Source organism: Tympanuchus pallidicinctus, unplaced genomic scaffold (genome assembly GCF_026119805.1).
Source record: "Tympanuchus pallidicinctus isolate F22 unplaced genomic scaffold, pur_lepc_1.0 scaffold22, whole genome shotgun sequence".
Lineage (NCBI taxonomy): Eukaryota > Metazoa > Chordata > Aves > Galliformes > Phasianidae > Tympanuchus > Tympanuchus pallidicinctus.
Genome location: NW_026294739.1, coordinates 28,528,229 through 28,554,154, shown reverse-complemented (window position 1 = coordinate 28,554,154; position 25,926 = coordinate 28,528,229). Strand labels below are relative to the sequence as shown.

General features: G+C 42.4%; 1 protein-coding gene across 3 annotated transcripts in view; it reads right to left on the bottom strand.

The window, feature by feature from the left end:
* MAF (MAF bZIP transcription factor) overlaps positions 1–25,926 on the bottom strand; it is a 157,908-nt gene that overhangs the window by 95,385 nt on the left and 36,597 nt on the right. For 2 of the 3 annotated variants that reach the window (XR_008207636.1, XM_052686453.1), the window contains one exon: positions 6,913–8,344. The exons of the other annotated variant lie outside the window; for it this stretch is intronic. The gene's annotated coding sequence lies outside the window, so the exon portion shown is untranslated. Of the gene's footprint in view, positions 1–6,912; positions 8,345–25,926 lie in introns of those variants that run through there. 3 annotated transcript variants of the gene reach the window in all.

The window sequence follows — 25,926 nt, the reverse complement described above, 5'->3', positions numbered from 1 at the left end:
GTGAGATTCTTGCAGTGCAAGTGGCCATTCCACCCAAATCAGTGGCATTGCTTCCTACAGCCTGCCTAACTTTTGGTACATTTCTAGGTGAAATGTCTTTTTCCTTTATGGGTAAAGAGTACAGATTTTCTGGAGTACAGTACAGTATTGAAATTGGGTATGAAATTGGCCCTTTTAAGGTTCCTCTGAATATGACCAGCATACAAGCACCTGTGTAGCACCCTGTCAGCTCTGGCAGACTTGGGCACTATAAGCAGGACAGCTGAGCCTGCAAACCTCAGACTGCTTCCAGCCTGAGCTTCAGCTGTGCTAGGAGCTGACAAATGAGCTTGACTTTTTGAGACAATGCTCACGGCTGCAACTCAAATGAAATTTGGGTTCACACTTTTACAAGTTTAAAAATGTAGATTTTTTTTGTTTTTTTTTACTTGAGTTACTTGAGTCATAAGTCTTTAAAGGGCTGTGTAAGACCCCACTGCCTCATGCAAAAGTCAGTGCAGAATAACTGCCCTGTAGACATTAGAACCTCTCCTGACCTCACTACTAAAATATTTGAGGCAGAGAACGAAGTGAGAGAAAAAAGCCGTTCTGTGGACATGCTGCAGCATCTCTTTATCTTCAGAGCCTAAAGAGGGTGGAGTGCAATTAGCTCATCCGTAAGAAATCTGGGCAGGCAAAGAGCTTTGAGTAGCTCGGGCTCAGTTCTGGACTTGGATTCTGCCTGGAAGGCAGCTAACTCGTTGCTGCAGGGAGCTCTGTTGGGAATGTGGACCTGTGAATGGCATCTGGAACATAGGCAGGAACACCTTGGTAGCCATTAGATTCCAAAGCTGCAGCCTCTGCACTGCTGCTTTGCAGAACAAGAAGAGCAGAGCAAAAGAGAGAATGACTCCAGCAATTCCCCATTCCTCAAAAACTGCCAGGAGGTAGCAAAATTTCCAGGGCTGGCCTGAACCCCAGGGTGCATCCCAACCCAAAGAAATGGAAGCAGAAGAAGATATTCCCAGGCAGCTGGATGTGAGAGTATCTCAATATCCGCTCATCCAAGCTTTAATCTCTAAATTGCAAAAACATTAACATTATTGATTGATCAGACATCAATCCAACAGGAAATTTAATTAAATTAAAATGTGTCACTGAGCAGTCCTCACTGCGTCACGTATAAATCTTGGTAATAAGTTGACAAAGACAGCCACAACCGATACTGTGTTCCCAGCCTCATTTATCCCCCACCATTTTATTTTCTTATGCTGACCATAAGCATGCCCACAGACATTCCCTACATCCTCCTGATGCACACCAATCCAAAACCAAACTCCCAGAGCCCCGGCCGTACTGAACATGGTCTATTCATAGAATCGCAGAGGCATAGAACTGCTAAGGTTGGAAAAGAGCACTAAGATCATCCAGTCCATCCATCAAGCCACTCCCACTGTGCCCACTAATCAAGTCCCTCTTTGCTACATCTACACTCTTCTTCAAACCTCCAGAGATGGTGACTCCAGCACCTCCCAGGGCAGCCTCTGCCAATGCCTCACATAGCCAATAACCCAAACTACACATCTCCTGAGCAACACGTCCACACACAGCACTGTTCAGCAATGGATCAGCACAGCTTTCCCATCTCAGACCTCATATCAGCAGTTTTTTCCCCAGAAAAACAACTGCATTGAACCACACTGGAGCCTCTGCCGAAGCACAGACACATGCAGATAATAGCAAGATGCTACGACGGATGATTAAGAAACAACTCTGTACAGTAACTTCTTTGGAGTACTATAAATCATCACGGCTGACTGAATAACACAAAAAGAGATTAAGAAATATTTTCTCCAATTCACTTCTGAACAGCAGTGGGTTTGGTTTGCTGTCACTTCTGGCAGCATGGTATTTACTGTAATTTATTATTATTGTCGCTGCTTGCTGCTATTCAGGCAGCCACCGGCTATTTACAAAAAAGTTTGGCAATCTGGGAAGTGTTTGTGGGCTTTTCTCTATGCTGTTTCTCACATAGCCATGAGGGTGTCTTTGGTTCCTTGACATTTGCTGCTCTGGTTCCCGAGTACTGGGGTTCCCAGGGAAGAAAGGAAGGGAAACCCAGATCAGTATTTATAGACATCAAAATCCAGCACTAAGCATTTTGCAGAGAGAAGGGAAACAAAGATTAGGTTACTGGGATAAATCTTATTTGCCATCAATGGCTCCCACACTCACCGAGCAGACTTACAAGCTGTGCTACCTTCAGGAAACACTTGCATTACTTTTCTGTTGTTTCCTTTAATCTCACTAAATCCCAACTCCAATTCCACTTCTCAATAGCCGTCCCCCAAACAAATCCCAAGGTAATACCAATCGGCGTGTGATTGGATGTGAAAATAGAGCTGTCTCGGCATCGATTCCACAGACAGGGCACAGATTGTCGCTGTCTGCACCTCCCACTTGCAGCACAAGAACAGCTTTCATGCCTTTGTCACAAGTGCAACCTGGGGAAGTTGCGATGCAAAAGCAAGGAGAGGAGTGATTAATTTCCTCGACAGCGTTCCTTGCTGACAGTAAATTACTTAAGAATTTGATCTGGTAGGGTTTACCTCTCCACCGCCCAGGTCACTGGTGGCTGTTCTGGGGTGTGGGTTTCAGCTGGGATCAGCCCCTGGTGCATCCCTGCCAGCAAGCACTTACACTGCACAGGAGATACAAAGTGAGCTCAGCTGCAGGGGAATGGCTCTGGAGTGGCATTCAGAGGCAATGATTAAAGAGCTGTAAATTATGAAGTGTGTCAATTCCGGATACGCATTTAGATGGAGTTTGTCAGCTCCAGCTCTGGAATGTGTATCGCCCACAGAAACCATCCAGAAAAGCCAACAGACTGCTTTAAACCCCAGCGTGCAATGGGCCCCCAACTAGGATTTAATGGATTAGAGTAGCTGAAAAGGACCATCGCCATCATCTGGTTTTGTTTCCTATGCAACACAGCTGAAGAACTTCACCCACTCATTTCAGCATCAAAGCCATAACTTCTGCTGAAGCTATTGCATATCTTTGGAAAGACACTTGCTCTTGATTTAGAGACTGAAAGTAATGCTAAATTTGCCACATTCCTAAGCCAACTGTTCCAGCCGCTAACTACTCTTGCTATTAAAAAGGCACACATCCAAGCTGGATTTATCTAGCTCCAGCTTCCTACAGTCAGGTCCTGCGACGTCCATCCCTGCTGTGGGATGAAGCAGACTATGCTCAGGTTTAAGCTGTAGGGACGACACTGGGAATCACTGCAAGCTTTCTCTTCTTGGATCATCTTGGAAATTTAGAAGATTTATGAATGGACAAATTCATTGAGAGTATCTTTCGCAAGAGAACAGCCAGAATAGCCCACCCAGCCTCTTCTGATGAAGTACTTCTGTAGTTTTTGTGTGCGTGTGTTTCTGTGAATGCTTTGTTTTGCTTTTAATCTGGTAGCTCTCGGAACACAAGGATGAGGAGATGCCACTAAAGATGCGCTGCACTCCGAGCTCCCCTTAGCACACAGCCGCGTAATTCTGTGCATCAAAGCAGCAGCCTGTGTCACATCCAGCACAGCCACCGAACAATGTCCCTTTAGAAAGGGCACCGGGTGAGAGTAGCTTTATGACACTATTGATTTATCCTGTGCCTGCAGTTAAAAACTATACCCAGACAGACAATAAAAATAACTGCTCTAACCATATAACAGCTTCCTGCTACTAAAATGGATTTTACACTTAAAGTCATGGAGGGCTTTTCTTTCTTTCTCTTTTAAGTCTCAATTACTTTTTTTTTTTTTTTTTTTTTAAATAAATGGAAATGAGAAATTGTGAGAGCTGCTTCAGTCCTGATATTTTCCTTCTCTTCTGACACCCTCAGTGCTTCTTTTTTTTTAAAAAGGATTATTTTCCTGTCACGCAGTTATGTTGCAATTGCACCCCATAACCAGGTATTAATCAGGCCAGATAGTTTAGTGCAGACTTCCTGCATGCAGAAATATGCAGTTGAAGTGGTAATCTGGAATGGATTTACCATATAAAATCAAATTGATTATGGTCTTTGTGGTCAATTGGATGAGCTGGGATTGATGTTCTAGCATTAGATTCAAACTTGAAAATAATATCAAAAGCGACAGGATCGTCCCCCTGAAAACCTCTTCTAATTCAAAGGACCCCATTGGAGGGACAGGGATGCAGATTGAGATTTATGCAATTTATCTTTGCTGCCCTGAAACTGGTGTTTAAGCAAGTTGCTGACAAGTTTGTGTGCTAGCATGTGTTCAGAAAAACACCTCAGAAAAGGGAAAAGGAGGGTGAATCTGCTCTTCAAGTACCATTCCCTTTCTATTGTTTTTATGATTCAGGAGACATTGCCTGAATGACACACAATGCAAGATACTCTAGTGTGGCCTCCTGCCCCTGGAGACACTCTCAGAAATTAAATGATTGTGTGGTGGGGATTTTGTAAAAGCAAGCAAATAGTGCAATAAATGAACATAAATTCACAAAACATAGGTGGGAAAATCAAGAATAGGCTCTTAACTGGGGGGTTTTCTTCCACATATTAAGATGAATTAACTACCTTGCTTTAAAATTAAATCATTATGTCTTCAAGGGACTTTTATTTTAATCTGTAAAACACTTTAATATGACTGCTACACATACAATCTTGTGGAAATTCTGTGATTTCACATGATCTCCAATCCAAGGAGGGAAAACCTATGACTTTTTGCAGCTTTGCTCTCACGTGTCTGTTTGGTGACTTCAGCACTGGAAACCTTAACATCAGTTTTTGCACCATTGTCTGGTGAAGCGCCCAGGTGGAGTGACACTGCAGATATGGACCTTTTTTTGGTTTCTCTGATTTTCACGTAGTGGATAGCAGATCATAACAAAGGCAGAAGTTAAAATTTCCTCCTAGATTACAGACTTGATTAATAATGTTCATTGCATCTTCCACTCATCCAGTCCCTACGTTTACACCACCTCCCTCACACAGGATTAATTTCCCAGTGAATCACCTCTCTCTGGTACTCACTTTCACTTATACTGCTTTTTGTCAGTATGGCAATTTTGTATCCTTGCAATCACTATTCCCTTCTGAGAGCCACCAGCACCTGGTCAGTGTTGAACATGGAGGATGATACTGTTGACTAGCAGCCTACTGAGTTTTTGCCTGGAGCAACCCTTGGTTGGTTTGGAGGTGCTATGGAACCCCTTCACAAAACCCGCATTGTTGGCTCCCTGTATGGCAGCAAAACTCAAGATCAGATCCCAAAGGATCAACTTTTTTTCCCCATTCATTGCAGGGGAGTAAGACTAGATGACCTTTAGTGGTCCCTTCCAACTCAAATGATTCAATGATTCTATATTTCTATGATCTTTAAAGAGGCTCATCATCTATCACAGAAAGCTTCACCTGAGCTCCATCAGCCTTCAGTGAAATCTTGACCTCTCTGAATCGAAAGATAACTGGGAGCAGGATTTCTCCTTCCAAGTCCTCACTGCTCTGCAATGCTGAAATAAATCCTTATGGGGGAGTGATCCCTTCTGGTACTTTTCAAAGCCTGCTCTTGAGAGTAGCAGATATATTTATATTGGAGGTGGGTTGCTAAGCACAGTAACTACTACATAGGAGCTAGGCACAACAAACCCGCTCCCCAGGTTTGACTCTGTGCTCAAATACAGCTACGTGGGTGTAGATGGCTGCATAGCTCAATAATTGTGGTAGCATATAAACCCTGAGCAGGAAATTATTTAAGGTAGCTATGGCACCTGAGAGTTTGCACTGCAAGGATGCTCAGCTGGGGCTGTTCAGAAGCAATAAGGAGGCTGCTGTGCTTCATCCTGAAAGGAAAACATTCTGCATGCCTGCTGGTATAGGTGAGAATACAAGATGCTGCTCAGGAGATGAAGTGGGATAACAGGCCACAAAGCAGCCTGGCTCAAAGGGGAAAAGGCCATGTCCCACCTGGTGCAGCGCCATGCCAGACTGATCTCACTTACAGAGCGTGAGTGCTCACAAACTTATGCCAACATCACATCTTTGAATTTGCACAGTTCTGGGATTTCATGCTATATCCAGGAGGTTGTTTTGACATATGTTCCTAGAAGATTGAACAAATGTCTTCTGCCTCATTTCATCCCCCCCTCCAACACTGGCAAAAGAGCAGCAAAGGATCTGTATGTGCCGCATCGCTCTGTGCTTCCAGCTGGAAGTTTTTTCCGGGGAAGAAACTGGCTCAATAGAACAACACGGAGGTAAACCTGGGAGATCTGAGGGGATGCTGCTGCCTGCAGTTCCACGAGCTGGTCTTTGGGAAGTATTCTAAAGCTCACCAGTTCACTAGTGGGATGCCAGTTGCCAAGTGCTGCTATCAGTTGATTAAAACACAGCCTGCCAGCTTCCTGCTTGATAAAACTAAGTACAATCTGATTGGGAATTCTCAAATCCATTACAGAATGGCTAGCCCATCACTTAAATCAGCACACACCACTTTGCTATGAATCATCAACATACTTTGTTAATATATGTAGAGCAGCTAAACCCTGACAGCCCATCAAACCACCCCTGAGTGCCAGATTCTAGGGGGTGGGAAGCGGACAGAGCTTCAAACCACAAGGGTTTCCTGTTGTTCCGTGCTCAGCTGGGTGAAGGTCATTTCCTCTCTTCACTTCTGCAGAAGGAACTCAACCCTCAGCCCTTGAAGATACAGCAGCAGCCCCCTGCAAGGAGCCCTCTCCTGCATGGCCACACCAGCTAGGCAAGGTCACTCCCTAAAAACAGAAGTGCAGTCTTGTTATTTATCTGTTCTGCATGCTGTAGCACTGCCATGCAGTAGAAGAAAGGGGCATGCTGCCACTGCATTGAGGATAACCCACTAGTTGATTGGAAGCTTTAAACAAACAAACGAACAAACCCCACAAACAAAACACATCTTCCTTGTTGCCTTGTTTTTAATCTGCTGAGTTGGAGGTGGGTGCCCAACTCCAGATATACATCAGTGTTTGCGCATCAGCTGCAATGTATTCTTGATCATCACAATGTGATAGATGGAAGTGTAACACAAAGTGCTGTGGGGCCCTTGCTATCAAAGTAACAACACAGATATACCAGAAGAACACATCAACTACAGCAGAAAAGTGAAATCTTAGCGCCTTAATTTCTTAGAACTTAAGAAAAGAGATCTTGGGGAGGGGAGCAAACGATGCAAAAGCTTCTAGAGGGAGTGAGCAATGAGACTGGGAGGCCCTTCATTACTGATCACTCGAGCAGCAGATAATGAAAGGAATGTGAGGAAGGTAATAAGTCCCAATCATAGGAATTCTCCAGTAATGCTCTGACAATACTAGCCTCCAATTCCACCATTCCTCTTCAGTGTCCTTTTACCTTCTCTCTCTTCCATGCCCCTCCTTCAGTTCTCCCTCTTCAATCTTTTACATTGCAATTAAACACTTTAACATTTACTCAACATACATACAGACAACACAGCATTTCTATGTAAAATGACAATACATGTTTTTTTTTTTTCTGGTGTAAAATCAGTGTAACACTGTATCTGGTCTCAATGTGTTTTATTTACAAGAAAACATGTAAGCAGGAGACAAATATCTTTTGTTTGACTGTTTCAGAAGCATAGACTATAATATTAGGGGTATTTCACGCCCCCTCTTGCATTGCTGAAAGTCTGGGAAGTCTCAGCAGAAGTGAGACTGACTTGGAATAGGTGTAATAAAGCAGAGATTCACAGGCATAGTTTCTTCACTTACGTTAACACAAAGCAAAAGGACAAAGAGGCTCCCCAGATTCTGCCCCCGAGGTCCAAATTTGAATATATATTTTTAAAGCTGGCCAAGCAACTGAAATTAAGCCTCACGTAATTAAGTTCCCGTAATTTGAACGGAATGTAGTCCTGGGAAAGTCAGCAGTATGGAAAAGTTATGGCAAAGCAGGTACATTGAATTTTTGGTGCCATTCCTGTCACATCAGAAGTCCACAAAAAGGAAATTTAGGATAAGTCGAGAGTTCTCAGTCTCTGGTGTGCAGACCCCAGACGTCCAAGGGCTAAACCCAACAAGCAGCTGGCTGGGTGGTGTGCTCCCACCTGAAGAGCTCTTTGGGCTTTCTCTGGAGGACTGTGATGCTGATTCAAAGTCTATTCCTCAAAAGCACCACTTTCTTCTTCTTGAATGTATGGAACATTGCTCTCTGGTCCTCATACCCGCCAGCAGTCCTGGCTTACCTCCTGCTGCTGAAGAAACTTTTGGCCTCCTCATGGTGCAGATTTATAAGCAGTGTGATCTCTTCTCAGTCCAGACGTCACCACTCCAGGTCTTCTGGGAGACTAAGGTTGGAAATTGGAAAAGGGATCACAAAACGTGATAAAAGTAGAAAAAAATAAGGAGAGCAACAAGAAGGAACAGCTACAGAAGATGGAACAGTTAATGAGCAGAAAGGATAATGAGCCAGAAGACTTGGTGGAAGAAGGAGTAATAGCAGTAGCAAGAACTGCCAGACACCAACAAAAAAGGCATCACATAAAGCATTTGATCCTCTTTGTAGAACAAGCTCCACTCCAGGGTGGCATGGGCGCTCACAGTGGGTTGACAGCACTTCTCTTGCAAAGCAGTGTTACATACACCCCAGAGAACTTCACGGTAGCGTGGCTCACCCTTGGGATCAGAGCTGAATGTCCCACCAAGTTCTGATTTGCCTTTGGAGAGAGCTCCCTAGTGGATCTCATCGTGCTCCAGAAATGCTCTGAAGGTGAAGCAGTGTCCCCCAGAAATTGGAGACAACCAGAGAACTATTGTAAAACCACTCTATTGCTCCAAACAAAAATAGCAGCATAGTAGCTGAAGAAGGCAAGAGAAGCAAAGCTACTGTCAATGACCTTAAATAGATTAAAAATATGTAGGGGAAAAAAAACCCTAAGAAAGAAAGAAAGAAAAAAAAAAAGCTGAAAAATAACCAGGTTTTTGCTTTAGTTTGTTGTTTTTTTTCTTAATACTCTGCTATTTATTACTATTATACCTTCAACAATTCCACAAGCTTCAGCTAACATCATTTGATTCTCTACTTAAGAGTACTGAAACACAGCTTGCCCAATGATGACCAAATTACATGGGAAGAACTACATTTAATAAGACAAATGATTTATGAAGCTATTGTTTCCTAGTTTCTCACAAATAACCTTAGCTAGTGATTAACAAATCATCCATCCTCTGCTCTGTTATCATCATGCAGAATAGCCTCTCTAAAGTGGCTATTTAGGGGCATAATCCTTCAGAAAGGCAGGATAGCTTCAGACAGGGGCAAGTAATTCTAGCATATGAGCAAAACATATGACATTGTCCTTCCATGTGCATGGAAAAGTTTCTTTTCACCATTCAGAACTGAAAAGTTCCGGTGCTATTATTCCCAGCTTGCAGTTCTGCCTCATCCCTTTGCAATGGGCTGGAAGTGTCCTGTTTGAGGAAGACTGCTTTCCAACAGCAGACACCTGCACCAGGACTTAGTGTCTTTCTGTCTCTGAATTTACTGTTCTCCCTGAAAAAGCACTTTGATCTTGTGGTGCTTCACCATTTGTCATGCTGTTCCCTTGTCAGAAGGGAATGGTGGAACTTGAGACCTTCTTGTTGGCTGGTTTTAGGTGTAAGGTTCAGTCGGTTCCGTTTTAGCATACAGATGAGCTTTCTTGACCTTAACAAGTCTGCACTTTAAATAATGCTTAAATAGCATTGTAGTGGGTTGCACGCAGTTTACTTATGGAAACTACAAGGAAACTAGACAGCTTTTCAATTCGTGTATCAAAGATAAAGAGACTTACACATAAAAGGGTGAATTATTTTGATTTGTAGTTTTCAAGCTACTACACATTCACCAACATAAATGCTCCTTCATCTTTGGTTTCTGATAGTTCATATCAGGTTCAGTGGCCCAGATTTTCAGAAGTGACAGTTCTGGATGCCAGTATTTCTCAGTGCCAACCAAAGGAGCCTTAAAGATGCCAGATATTGTTAAGATATTGTGATCTTTGGAAAACTGGGTATTATTAACCTCTCTTAAACAAGGCACCCCAAAGTGACAGCATGGAAAACCACTAGAGGTGGATTTTCCAGAGGGATAAAGTTCTTTTCCTCACCACACCATCCCTTCCACTGGGTTGCTCATGCCGGTCTACACAGCATCAGCTGTTCCCCATCATCATTCAAATTCCCTACAGAACCAAAATTGCCAGCCCTTTTCAACACTCTCAACTGCTGAACATCCTATGCAACCTATAAAAAGAGCTCATTTCCTTAGCTTTATCAGCTTTTAATTTGCTATCAAAGTCTTCTAAGGCTCAATTCTGGACAGCTAAAATCTAGCTGTATGGTATTTGAGGGAGAGGAGGGAAGAAACCCTATCCCATTATCCGCATTATCCAGTTCCCCTTGGATGTCTTCCATGTACTTGGAGGAGCAATGCCCCACTCTTGAGGCTTCACATTGCAGCCACCTCCTTTTTGGCAGAAGAAAGGTGGATGTGGCTCCCTTCAAAGACAATCAATGTGACTTCTTTAATCAATGTAGAAGGTCACTACTGTACCACCATCAAATAGAGTTGGGTACAATTCTCGCTGAGTCCTAAATGTTTATGGGGGGCTCAAGTTGCAGTGGGTGCTGGAAAAAGTCTTTTCCGGTATCTCAGCACATCTCCTATTCCTAGGACCTTTATAAGTGTTTAAGAACACTTTAAGTACATCCAGGCTTCTGAGATACAATGAAGTATGCAAAATGAAACCCCGGATTACACAAAACAGACTTTTGTGTTTCATTCAGGCTATGAAGACATCCCACGTTTTGAGTAAATTTAAAATGATTTCAAATTTCACATCAGGATAATCTACAAAATTTCAGTAAGGTCACAAAACAGAAATCTGCATTTCATGGGACTGCTGACCTGAGCAAGGCAATGCAGAAACATTCAGATAAAGTCAAGATATAAAGCTTGCCCAAACAAGACTATCAATTCAAAACGTTGAATCTTTTAAGCCAGAAAATTATTCTCCCCCTATTAAAATAATTATTGCCACAACTGGAACCGTTATCAAAGCCCACTAAAGTCAAGGGTAACATTTCCATTGATTTCCAAGGAGTTTGGATCGGATCCTAAATCACCTTGTCACACTGCAGCAAAACCCAACCTCACTGCAGTGAACATACCTGATTTCTTACGCTGCCACTCCATCCATTCAAACGCACTGCAGGTGCAGTCTGGGATGTTTCAATAAATAAACACTGTTTTATCAAAATCAGCAAAGCTGAATACTGCTCCTTGTTACTAAGTTAGGACAACTAATGAACATGTATTTCCTTAAGAGCATTTGTCTGCTTTAATCAAATCCAAATGCCAAAAATTCTTGTTCTATCAGCTTGGTGTCTTCCTGCCCAAGCGTAGGCTGGGGCTGGCTATCAGCTTATGAAGTGAACAAGGACCTCACACTATTTTTTGTTGGAGGTACACAGGCTTCTTCTACAGCTGAAAACAATTCAACAAAACCTGGTTAGGTAATGGCTTGACAGCTCCCGTGTATGGAAGAAAGAAAGAAGGGAAGGAAAGGAAAAAGGCAGGGTGGCAAGAAGAGAAAGAAGAAAGGAGTGAAGGAATGCTTCGTTTGCTAATGACAAGTCACAAAACCCTTCTTTAACCTCTCGCCTCCTCTCAACAAAATCATCCACCTACAAATTAAAATCATCTCCCGACACAAATTATTTTCTTAGTAAGTTCTGTAATGTGAATTGCCACATGCACTAGGAAATCATTTTAAAAATAAGACATAGAGATTCTCTTTTCCCTCAGCAAATCAAAACAGAAGTCTGTATCTGAGACGAATTTCTGTGAAGAACAGAAAATCCTCTGGAGCTGGTACTGAAGTAGGTGCCCTAAACAAGCCTACAAGAGCATAATGAAGCAGTGATTTATTGCGCGCTATGCAACTCTTACTGCTGTGCAGTATGTTGCAAGAACAAGCAAAAAGGGAGAGGCAGCAGTCATACAGCCTCCTCCTCGTGTGTTTCTGGATATTACCAGTTTTGTGTGTGACCGTGTGACACTGAGACGTGGATGCAGCCACACTGAATTGCATCTCAGAGTTAGAGTTGCACCATCTCCCCACCTAAGAAAGGTAAGAAATAAAAAACTGCATTCGGGTACTGTGAAGAGTTGCTTAAATACCAAATGTAATTTGGGTTGGATGTGTTATAGCTCTATTTGCACAAGAGGGATTTTCTGGAATGTTTTCATTAGGAGGTTAAATCCTGTATCTTCCAGAGTCAACGGCAAATCTTCCCATGGTTTCAAAAAGAGCAACTTTCCATCCACCCCATTTAAAATGCATTAGTGACTTGTTACAGATAGCAAATTCTGCACACAAACAAAGTTATTAGAAAATCTTGGTCCTAAAGAATTACAATCAATTAAATAAGGAGCAGAAACATGCAACACAACTGGTATTGCACCAATCAATTACATCACTCAGTCAATTAATTTGCAATTAGTTGTGCTTTTTTTGCAATTTAAAATTCACTTGGTTTCTTGTAATGACTGCTGGATTGCTTGCAGTTCTGCCCAAGTTTCTCCCATATTCTTCAATTTAATTAAAAAAAAAAATCACTGTAACTAAGAGCTAGTCTTCAAATGTGTTTGGTGAGTTATTTATAATAAATAAATGTGAAAAAAATTACCTGCAGACTACTTATGCTCCCCCCCCCCCCAACATGCACACAAAAAGGCTAAATCAGTGAAATAAATTAATTGCTATGAATTATTCAGCTCTACCTGTGGCAATGAAAAATAGCAAGAGCATTAGATTTCTTCTTTGTGTACTAAGCCTCTAATTTATAGAGAATGCATATTAATAAAACACAGGATATTCATCAATATTCAAGTCACTGGCTGCCTGGCTATTTAATCTAAAATTACCAGCCAGCTCAAAACTCTTACTAGTTAATCATGCCATCTAAGCTATTCCGATATTGATGGTTAACATTAATTGCCCAACTGCCATTTATAAAATCCTCTCTACATCTTCCTTTTGCCTAGCAAAGCCCTTCAAGCGTGCTTAACTTTAGGAAGAAGCTGGAGAATGCCAGTTCATCTGGGCCACTCTGCAGCCCCAATGGTTGGATGTTTTGCATGAAAAGGTGTCATCTCCCACTGTTTTTGCATCTCTGCTGCACACGTTAACACAACTAAAAGCCAAAAATAGCTATACCTGTGGGCACGAGGAGGATATAAAGAGAAATCCTAGCTCTGATGCAGTTGGACCTTTGACTTCCATGGCCATCAGGGTTTTATCACAATCAATATACATCAATGCACCACAAGGACTGCCCAAATTCCCTTACCGCACTAGGACTCGGTTCCTTAAATCTTGTTGAAAATCAGCCTCCAACTCTCTTAATAATTACCTTAGCTAGCTAGCTCTAGATATAGGCTCAAGCTCATGAAGTTTGCCGTAGCAGTAAGAACTGCTGATGGGGTGGATGTCAGTTTCCTAAAGCAATTTAGGCTAACACCAACCTTTAGCCAATCTTGATATTCATTACCTACAGTTTCTCTTCATTCTTCTATCATTTTATAAATGTAATCAGATTAAAGCAAAACAAGAAACAAAGAGGAAAACCTTCAGCTGTTTTAACCAAAACATTATGATCTTGGAGGCTAAGATCTTGCTAAAATTATTGGGTTAAAAAATGCCCTTTCTCTGGAATAGAGAGACACGTTTCCTGTATTTTGGCACTTTGTCCCCCTGGAATTCAGGAACTAGCACCAAATCAGAGGTTGTTCCCTTCTTATTATATGAGGGCCGCTTGTGAGCACTTCCTGGCTGGGTAAGACACGTGGTGCTGTTTCTCTTCCCAGATTGCTCCGGCACCAAAGCATGCTCCTGGCCTTGGGACTTATGTAAGTGTTGCCATCCACCACAGCCATGTCAATAAGAACTTGAACCTGAATGTTTGCAGAAAGCAAACACGAGAAGCGCAATAGCGGAGTCTATCCCAATCCATTTCAAAATTCTGGTAAATATTTGTGAGCAGTGTTTTGTAGCGTTCGTACAGCTCCCATTGGCAATTAAACTCAGCTTCAAAACACACGGAGGCTCTCAGTGAATTCCAAGCTGCCAAAAGGTAACAACACGCTGACAGCAGGGAGAAAATGATGACTGCAGAGCGAAACACAGCCTCGGAACAAGAAAAGACTAAATAAACTCTCAGCATACCTTGGTAATTCTTTGTGGCTCGAGCCTTGTCTGAACGGGGCTTTTACCAGTGGTAGAAAACCAGGTTTAAATTAAATTTAAAGACCATTCTTCTTAAAAGAATTTCTACGCTGCTTTGGCTGGACATTGTGTTTTTCTAACTGATGTTTACATAGTTCGACCAATTTTCACTTCTTTGCTTGAACTGAAACTATTAATTAAGCTATTTAAAAATTAAATTGAGTATATGCCTCCTTTGGACTGGATCTCAGGCTTCATTTAATTGTTGGTTCTCGTGCTGGGTTTGGCTATGAGGGTGTGTGAATCTGTCTCGATTTGGAAATGAACCCACATTTACAAATACATTTCACACAGGCTACAAGATTGAGTAAAATGCCAAAGACATGCCCTGTTTTAATTGTTCAGAATATATCCCTGTGATATTAAAAATGACATCTGCAATAAACATAGTGATACAAGCCCAGTGTAGCTCACTGCAGAGAACCGTGTGCATCCGTAAATGGCTTAGCTGGAGTTAGAGGCATAAAGCAAATGTTTGATTTTGTGAGCATGAAAACATTCACACATTTCTTGTGATTTATATACTGTAATCATGCTGGATTTTCAAGTGGAAAGGATGCTTAGAAATTACTGATAAAGGGTCATCTCTATCTTCCTATTTGCGACTAATATAAGGCAAGGCTTTCTGTCTTAGGGGGGCCCACTGTGCATACCAAAGTCTGATTTAGATTTTCCCGTTGAACGGCTTTTCTGTATATAAATCTCATGAAGACACACTGATCCTTTAAACTTCAGTGTTGATGCTGAAATTATGCTGTGTGTCAAAATTACATCAAACAACCACACTTATTTCCACCAGAAAAATTTGATTATTTCACTCTCATTTACATTACATTTTTTCCCAACTATAATGCTGACTTGGAAATTCCCTTAGGTCTGGACACACGAAGTATACTTTTTCAGTAGAAAGAAAGCTTTCATTATATTTCTGATTTTTTTTTTTCCTCCTTGATTTGAATGTTATAATTGGATTGGAGAGATATTTATTGCGAACTTCATGTTTTGCCAGGCTCTGCGAGCGGCATCTTTTAATTTCTCTTTTCAATGAACCTTTTGACTTGATAAAAGTGGCTCTAAGGTATTTTTACAAAAGAGGCCAACAGAGCTGGTTCATTTTAAACACCCTCTCTTTAAAGTATCTCATTTCCTTATTATTTCTTAATAGCGGCACAATCCTGTAATGTCATAAAGAATGCTGCAGTTGACTTCAGTGGGATCAGGATCACTCCCTCCCATAATTAATTCTATATTTCAAAATATTAAAGGTTATTTTATTTTTCTTTTTTTTCCACTTAAGAAAACATTTTGTGTAAAAAAAAAAATTTTTTTTTTCAAGGGTGACTGTCAGTATAATAAGTTGTGTGCTTTCCAGTTGCTACAACTTATGCCTCTAATGAAATTTTTCTCTTCTCATTTACTGCAAATTTTTAACATGAGTTTTTACAGCTGTTTACTTGGTTATTCTGAATCTTCACTTAATATTAGGTAGCGACAGAACTGGGGAAAATCCATCTGGTTATAACACACACCATCTATAAAGTTGTTCTGCTCATCCAAAGCAATTTTTTTTTCCCAGTGGGCTCAGATGAGATTAAATTATAACATTTTGAAATACTTTTCTTACTATACAGAGATTAATACACTTGTAATTAATAATAAGTTTAAAATATTATGATGCCTCCAGAGAAATCAAAGGACCTAATGCCAATCAGCCCTACTGTCAGGGATGGGCTGAATCCCACTGCATTAATTCTGCTCTGCAGCACAGCTGGTTCTCTGAGCTGGAGTAGGGGGGGAAAACTGTGCCCCAACTCACACCAGGGGAAGAGCACACTGCTCTGGTACTCCTTTTGAGAGGCTCCTTCAGGATCTGCAAGAGCAAAGGGCTGGGAGCCCATCTCACAGGGAGAAAATAGCTGAGCATCTACTCCCTGGTCACAGCCTCTCCATCCATCCTGCTGTGCAGCATCTGAATGAAATGGTCTGGGGCCAGCAACAACTTGACCCTGAGCAGCTATGGGCAGAGTGGTGTGTCTGGCCATGCCCTGGGAGCAGGGGAAAAAAAAAAAAGTATGATTTTCCCCTAGGACCATCAAGTAAATGCTAAAAATACAAAGGACAGCTTTAGTCCCACAAAGAGCACAACAATGCCCAGTGAGCAGATCCTGTAGAACTGGTGTGGGGCTGTTGTGCAGAGCAGAAAAACTCTGTTGTCCCTTAGGGGTGCCAGGACGTGAAATTTAAGAACACAGACAAGCTGCTGGAGAGGCATGGGGGATATTTGGTACACTGCCTATGCCAGGGACGTCTACTGGTGGCACTGATACAGTCCCAGGACATGCAGGAATCATTCAGGCGTTTGCTCAGCATGGGCTGAAGCAGCAGGAAGGTGTACAGCCCGTGGACAAGGCACCCCATGCAATGCCCAGCACTCTCCCACTGCCCACAGATGAGGGTGCAGAGGGGACCTGCTGCCTCCCGCGGGCTCTGCAGAGTGACAAGGGCACTGCTGTCAGCACTCTGCAGGAACAAGCAGAGTGACATATGCTAACACGCTGTTAAACATAACACAGCCGTGTTTAAAAATACACGAGCTAGTCGGATCAAATGCATTTTTAAACATGCCTGCCTTCTTTTATTTTATTTTTTTTTTTCCCATCCAAAAAGGAAGAGGTTTTGGTTAACATGTGCTAGTAAAAACATTTTTGAGCACGGTAGAAACAAGAGATGTAGAGTTAGGGTAAGAGTCTTTTGGACAAATAGCATCAGCAGGGAGAGCTCACTTAAAAGACAGGTTTGCACTGATAATGTTAATTTGTTTGCATTGTCCAGTGTGCAGGATTTCACCACAAAGAGAGCAAAATGCTTACGCACAGCATAACACCCATGTAATCCATCCACAGCATTTATAAATTCGGCCCTAAGGCACTATAGCAATAAACACCCTTGTTATGTAATACGATAATAACAACTCCCCAAAAGCATTACAACTCTTCCTGTCAATACAGGTATCTCTTTAATGACATGTTAAAACTGAGAGCAGAATTAAAACCGCAGTGCAGTTTTGTGCCTTTGGTGATAGTTGTAATATACGTCCAGAGAGAGGACAAATCCTTTCAACTGAAAGGAAGCCAGTTTCTGACTCTGTCCCACGTTCCCTTTCTCTCTGCAAATTGCTGCTGCTGGAAAACACGCCAACCTTTTCCCTTTGCATGCTCTCCTGCTGCTGGCTGCTCCTTCAGCTCTGTTCAGCTCAAGGGTTCATCATCTACAACAGCTCTTTAGTTCCAGTCTGAAGCCATGATACGATCATTTCCAGCAAAGCTGGTTGCTGCGTCAAAGGTCAGCAAGTGTGGTTTTTGGCCGGTGGATAAAAAACAAGTGTAAGAGAACAAGAGGAGACAAAAGGCTTTGCCTCCATGCAAATGTAACGTGGAATCGCAAATGGAAAATGGAATAGCAAAATCTAGGTCAGTGAAAAGCTTACTTGTGTGAAGAGACAATGAGTAGAATTGCCTCTAAATATAACAAATACTTAGTCAGGTTTTTACAGAAATTGTTGAAGGTTCTTTAAACACCATTCCAGGGACCTGATTTGTAAATCTTCGTGCCCATGGTGTGCAGTAAAATGGAGGCACAAAAATGAAACCATACAACAAACTCCCAGCAATGCCAGTACACAAACACATGCTCTCATAGACTGCAGAATCCTAAAATGGCTTGGGTTGGAAGGGACCTCAAAGATCATCCATTTCCAACCTCCTGCACTGAGCAGAGTTGTCAACCACATAAAGAAACCTTAGAGCAAGACTCTTGCTACCACTCTGCCCAGCTCTAAGCCCTGAGTTTGGGCTGCCTGGCCCGGGACTGACCTCATGCCAATGAGCCATTGCTATGGAGCATGAGCTGCAAAGTGCTGAGCCCAGTGCCATGCCCAGTATTCCTGTGGGATGCAGAAGGGGAAAGAGGGCTGAGGTTTGAGCTCAAAGCAGACTCAGTGTGTGTTCTCAGTGGCTACTGAGAAGAAAAAGGAGAAAAACGATAAGGGAAAGGCCAGGCTGAACGTTTATACCATTGTTCTGCCCTTTCCATGCTGTGTATAAGAGATGGTCAGAGGGCTGCTCTGACCACCTATGGACAAAGAGAAAGAAATGTTCCTGGTGAAGGAATCCCGTGAAAATCTGTGATGTCCTCCACACATGCTCTGCTTGTCCCCATGGGAGGTGGTATTATCAGATTTTAAAGAGAACAAGCCAGAGAAAAAAGTGGCTTACAAACCTCCTTGGTCTGAAGATCCACAAATTCTTTCCACCATTGCGGTACAGCACCTTATGTGCTAGGTGGAAGGGTAAGCTATTGAGTGTTGAATTACTGAGGGGAAAAAAAACATCTCAAATTCCTTTCTATTTATACTCACAACTTTTCCAAATCATTATACACAAATCCCCTTGCCTCAGCTGAACTGTTCACGGGTTATGGGGCCAAGAAATAGATGGAGCCTCCATAGCTCGCACTAAGCCTTTCAGAAACTTGGAGAAAGCTCCCAAAAATGAAAGCAGTGAGAATTATCATGCAAGGCAGAGAAGATTTAACTTCTACAGTCCTCTGTGGGCATGGAATTAATATCCAAGACAGTGGGATACTGCTTTCATAACAGGGAGCATCGGTTGCTTCCCTGTGAGATGTTTTCTGGAACTACCTTCATTATTAATGGGTGCAAAGAGAGAAAAATTTGAAAAAAGCATGCCGTGCTTTGGGGTATTCGAGAAAAAAGTCTATTCTGGTAGCCCAGGCGCTAGGCTAGGACTTGTTAAGTTGTGAACTTGTTAAGTTCATGCTCCACCAACGGCTTCCCGCACGACAAGGAACCAAAGCCTATTTCTGCCAGTACAAAATCCTCCATGACTTCAGTAGACACCAAGGCCTTCGTGTTTCAGCTGCTTACCCTAAAACCACTGGACAGCTGCCATGCAAAGCCCAATTGAGAACCTTGCAACATGGCTCCACTGCACCAGGCAGAGGGACTCTACATCTGGTGCTCATCCTCAGAGATACACCTGTGGTGCTTCTGCCCTTGGGATGGCTCAAAAACCATTTTCTTTTCACTCCATCTCAGCCACAATGAGACAGGTGGATACTTTTCAGATTTTAGCTTACTTGACATCACTTCTAGTGCTTCTTTGTTTCATCTATGTTTGGTTCATTGTTTTTAGCAAAGCTGGTGGATTAAATTAGGGACATCCATTTTCACTTTTGTTTCTGGTCTATTTTCATTTAATGGCTTTCAAGTTTTAGCAAAGTGCTCTCATTCTTGGATTTCCAACACTGAACTGGGCAATACAGACATTAAAGTAAGAAATATGCTAATTGGACTTTATAATAAACGTGAAAGTTATGAGAAGTCTCTAATCATGTGAGATTTGGAAGCTCCCACTGCTGCCCTAATTAAGAACCTCAGCCCTCTATTATCACGCATCAGGCTCACCATTGCAGTCACAAGCAAGGACAAGGGGCCCCATGGGCTCCTCCGGAGGGCGAAACCTTAAAGGAGCAAATTGCACATCTCAAATAAGGACTATATACCTTGATTGCACTCTGTTTGGTTTACCCACACCCAAGTGCTTTTTAAATGTGGGCTGTTGAGCGATCCAAAAAGCACCCTAGCCAACATGTTCTCAGATTTCCAACCAATATCCCTTTAAAATAGAACAGTTGATGTTTCATCCTCATTAACAAAGTAAATATAACATTACTCAAGGTCCAGTGCCTTTTGTGCCAACCTGCAGCAGTATTTTCCTGCTAGCAAAAAGCAGGCTGGAGTTGGTGACATAACACCAAATATACAGATGGGAACACACTATAATTAGCAAGGGAATGTCATTCCTGCCATCTTTGCTTCGTTTGTAACTGCGCCTGTAAGCTCTGGGGAATGGTGTGTATTTCACACAGTCTGCACACAAGTGAGGATTGCCAACTGTCCCAGTTCTGGTGGAATACCCGGGGTGCCCTGCCTGTGGCTGCTGGAATGCCAGCAGTGCTGACGGATGGCAATGCCCATGGGCTGGCATGGTTCTGTGTGGCAGCAGTAACCCAGCTCCACTCCACAATGCTGTGCGATACAGAGCAGTGCTGGCACTACCCATTTCCTCCAGGCAAGCTCCTCCACGCACACCCAAAACCATCCTTTTGCCCATCACTGAGCCAAATGCACAGCCTGGAGCTAACAGCAGAGGCCAAGAACTGTATCACCCTTCCCACTTCTCGTTCTCCCTGCTTAGGGAGGTGGTGGAGTCATCATTCCTGGAGGCGTTCAAGAAAAGGGCAGATGTCACACAGAGTGACATGGTCTAGAGTGGTCACAGGCATAGGCTGATGATTGGACTAGATAATCTCGGTGATCTTTCCAACCTTAACAATTTTATGAAAGCGAGGAGCTATTCAGTGCAAATATAGGGATTTTTCCTGGAGCTATGCTTTTCAGCACACAATTTTTTTTTTTTTTATATATTTTTTATTTTTTAAATCTACTGGTTCCAGTAAAACACCAAATCAATTGTTTAATGTTTTACTGCTTACTTTAAAAATACTCAATAATGTAAGTCTAATTGTCTTTTAAATACTTTGTCATCCTCTGCAGGCACTGAGATCAAAAACTCACTGTGCGCTCTGCTCTGTTTACAGAGCCAAGAGGACTCCTCTTGGACGTGTTCAGTTTTTCATCAGGCTGCACAAACTCGTGGAACTAGCTAAGGGAACAGACCAATAATGCAATATGTTCTTTGTCTTGCGTGGAAAGTTCAAATCGGCTTGGTGGAGGAGGCTAATTCATTGTATTGAGTCCACAGGGGCCTTGCCTCTGAAGATCTCAAAGCAGGGTAGGAATATTTAATTGCACAGGTTTGTTTGTTTGTTTAAGTCCATGGAATTTAAGCAGAACAGGTAGTTCTGATAATCTCATCACAAAAAAAAAAAGAATCCCTATGTATTTCTTGCACAAACTCAAGTTTCAAGATAAAGTAGAGCATTTATTTCTGGCAAGCACTTCAATCTTGATGGACAAAACTTTACATTGTGGTGGACATCCCACATCCCTCAAGATTTCACAATTTTTCCTTCTCTTTGAATAAAAAGAAAAAGCCATCTTCCCAAATCCTTCTGCAATATCACCACACTGACAGCACAGGCTGGGAGGAGCCATGACTTTCCAAAGGTTACACGATGCCTGAACATGCATTTTCCCAGTGCTATTTGAAGCTCATTTAAGCTCAAACTGCTGCTGAAATACCCTTCCTGTTGTGTCCCCACCTACATACCTCAGTGGCACTCTGCCTGCTCAGGGCACTGATACAGCCCAGCTCTGGTGCTCCTCATACAGGTTTCTCTTATGGAGGAATAGGCCAGCACTCAACACACATAGGAGCCCTGGGCTTTGCTCATAGCTTTCCCTAGGATCTCCCCATAAATTTGACAGATTGCCTTGAGATCCCTGGAGAAATGGCACTGATCAAGAACAAAGCTTAATTATGATTGTTATAATATAGTTGTGCCACTAATTCCCACTAAGAACTGCAAATTGCTCCCATCCCACTCTTCCATCCCCCATGTCTGTCAGTGCTGACAATGAATTCCCCTCCCAAAATATATTAAAACACATGAAATCACAGCCTCATTAAGGTTGGAAAAGATCACTAAGATCTTGAAGCCCAACCATCAACCCATCACTACCACAGTGATTCCACCACCTCCTTGAGCAGCCTGTTCCAATATCTTACCACCCTTTCCAAGAAGAAATTTTCCCTAATATCCAAACTGAGCTGGGTGTTCACAGGGTTCCCACATGCAGATTTCAGTTTCCCTCAAATATATTCGCAATCTGAATGCAAGTGATGCATTTCCATATGATTTATTATTATTTTTTTTTAGCAGCTTGACAGAACCTATTCAAAATTCAAGTTGCGAATGGCCAAATGAATCTTGTAACATATCTCCCATGTCAGTGATCAACCAGATTCTTCTATCATGTACAAACTTAAAATTCATTTTCCATAAAGCTTGCATAGTTGTCTTTAGAAATCATTCTGAACGTTCTGGGTTTTTTTTTTTTTTTTTTTTTTTTTTTTTTACTCTCTGGTTAAATTTAGTCATTCTGAAATCCACAGGAAGCAATCTCAGGCGGAGTGCAGAAGGCTGAATTCACTGAAAACCTCAAGTGAATTAAAATACTTCAGAAATACCTTGCATTTGTGCCCTGGAATAAAACAGGAGCTGCCAGAAATGCCTTCTCTCTCAGCCAAGTAACAACTGCAGCATCCCACAACCCTGAGGTTAACAAAAACTATGCTGCAAGGGTTAAGGGATGAACTCAGCCCCAGGGGGACCGCTTAGGGAACATATGAAGGGCAGTTCAATACCCCACCTACAACAATGATCCACTGCACTGTCAGCTTAGCAACTCAAGCAAGAAGGGCTGAGATCTATTCGTGTAAGGTTGAGCCTGAAAAAATTACGAGTTGTGATGAAATTAAAGACATCCAAATTTTTAGCCATTCTCCACTGATAAAGGCTCTATTATTACCATTTACAAAGGGGAAACACAGCCAATTATAAGCTACTTCTGGCACATGCCAGGCCTCCAGTAGAAGATAAGCCAACACAGCAGAGCTTGCAGCTGGAAGCCCAGAAACCTGAAAATGAGCTGACTCATGGAAATAACCCTATATAAAATATCGGATGGTTATTTTTCTCTGCCTCATTTCTGTGTGTCTTAGGGATGATATATGAATTGCCTTATTTACTTTGTCCCATAAAACTTACATTTTTTTATTAATGTGCTGCCAGCTCCAGGAGAGGCTGGAAGGAGGAGGACAGGAGCAGAGTGGCTCTAGTGCAGGGCAATAGGAAGGCTGTGCACAAGTGATGCTGCACACCTAAGAGCACAGCAGTGCTCCCAGTCCTCAACCTGCTTTGGTTTCAGAAAACAAGGATGGCACCTGCACAAGTTCTGAGCAGGGGAGAATTGAGTGTCAAATTGGGGTATGGGAATTTATACTCCTGCTCATCCCATCAGGCAGTTCAAGGTTGTGACAGACCAGGCTGAAGTTTTTCCTGCAAAATGCAAGGATTTGGTAGCATTTCTGAAGAAAAGGAGACTCAGGGGAGACCTTATTGCCTTCCTCTCTCAAAGGAGATTGCAGTGAGGTAGGGGGGTGGCCTTTTCTCCCAGGTAACGGTGACAGGATGAGAGAGAATGGCCTCAGGTTGCACCAGGTTCAGGTTGAATATTAGAAACAATGTTCTCTCAGAAAGACCAGTCAGGAATTGGGACAGGGCTGCCCAGGGAGGCGATGGAGTCCCTGGAGGCGCTCAAGAAATACATGCACACGACACTGAGCAACCACTAATATTAGTGGTGGAGATGGGTTGGACTAGCTGATATTAGAGGTCGTTTCCAACCTTAATGATTCTATTCCACGGCTCACTTGAGTCGCCCCTCCCCTTCCAAACCCCCCAGCAAGGAGCTCACAGGTTGTTGGGAGACATCATACAGGAGGGTGGGATGGTACATGTTCCATTTCCTCGGAAACAAGGTTACAAGCCTGCCCTCCTCACATTACACCACGCTGTCAAATCAGGGATGGTGAACACTCATTATGAATACAATTAAACACAACAGCCTTATATAATGGCCTATTTTTATCTGCTCCTTATTTGAATAAACAGTGGAAAAAACCACAATCCAGGGGGGAAGATCCATGCTGGGAGTAAACAGGTAGTTCTGCCATCCAGCAGCTGGAAACACATTGGGACAGATGTCAGAAAGACAACCTCCCCTGGAAACTACTGTCCACAAAAGAGATGCTTGGTATACTTCTCCCTAGGAACACCATAGCCAACAAGCACAAGGGCAGAGACTGTGAGCAAACTTCTATTTTACTGGGGAAAAAGGAAAGCGCTTTGCAGTGTTGTACCAGCTGCCGGCTGTAGTGGTGGTGGGGCAGGTAATTAAGAAGGACATCGTGTAACAGATAAATGCAGGATAGTAAGTACTCATTGATATATAGTATATCATCTATTATTAGAGGCTAATAATTCTCTAACCTATTCATGTTACTCTTTTGTCCGTGCTGCCGGCCATTTGGCACACTCTAAATTTCTCAACATAAAATTTAGTAGATGTTACAACTCATATCTAAAACTGAATTTCTGTGCATTTCACTGCAGTATATCACGCAGCTATGTAAAAGCATAACACTAAATCCTTTGCGAAAGGAAGAACGAGCCAACAAAACTCAATGTTTTCACTTTACTGCCAGAAAAAAAAGGTATATTGCATATTTTTATTAGTTGTAATTTTAACATTTATTTCTATCTTTCGAATTCTGACTTCTAAAGATGTTTAGTTGTATTTTACTCAAACTTAATAGTGTACTTCCAGATATTTTTATTCTTTTGGACATACCCTGTATTTTAAATACATTTATACATACATTTAAATACATTTTCAAAATGCATTTTAAAGGGAACTGGGAGGAAGTGCCATCGTGTTTAATTACAGGGAGCAAAATCCTGAAGTCATGTAAATCATCGTTTCACAATCTGCTCCACACTGTCCTAATTTGGAAAGTGCACCATGGCAAACAGAGCTAATCTCATAAAGGATTCTTTACACGTTTACAACACTCATGTAACTTGGAGTGTCAATCTCCATCAGCTGTCCTAGATCACTCCAAAGTACAACAGTAGAACTCATTTATTAGCAACTTCCTCTTGGTGGCTGGGCACTACAACTGGATGCTCAGGGAGGTGGTGGAGTTGCTGTGCCTGGAGGTGCTCCAGAACTGTGGAGATGTGGTACATAGAGATATAGTTTAGTGGGCAATAGTGGTGGTAGGTGGACAGTTGGTCTAGATGATCTTGAAGGTCTTTTGCAACCTTAGTTATTCTATTTTGGTTCTCTAATACCACTGATACTTGATTTTTTTTTCCCATTTTAATTTACTTCATTTTACTTGGTTGTTTCACATTATTTTATTTTTTGGAAGTCCAAAACCTCAAGCTCCAATCTTCTAGGAGCCAAGCCACTCAATGCAACCCCCTCCATAAGGTTCAGAAGTCACGATAAATAAAACCACATGGGATGAAGCAATGACACAGTGTTTGCCTGCAGTTCTCTGCTGATGTGCAACTACACAACGACTCCACTGATAAGGACTTACAGCCAGAAACCAGAGTAGCCATCCAAAAATGAAACCAGATCTCTGCCTCCATCCTCTGCAAACTGTTTCTCAGTGCAACACTCTTCTGGGAGGCACAAAGCACTTGCTGTGGGTTAGCTTTCTGTCATGCTTTCTGTCAGCACGGAGACGCTGCCAGTGAGCAGAAGTCACTGCAGCACTGGGGGAGGACAAAGTCTGCAAACTGCCAGGCAGGGCAAAGCACAGCAAGGGAAGCATCCCAGCAAATCCCCATAGATTTGCAGAGCTCACCTCAACACTGCACCAAAAGGAGAGCTGAGCGGTGTGCTTGGCCACTGAGCCAGCGAAGGAAAAATCCTCTCCTAGGAATTCCAAAGCATTCCACACTCAATAGGTGCTATGTGT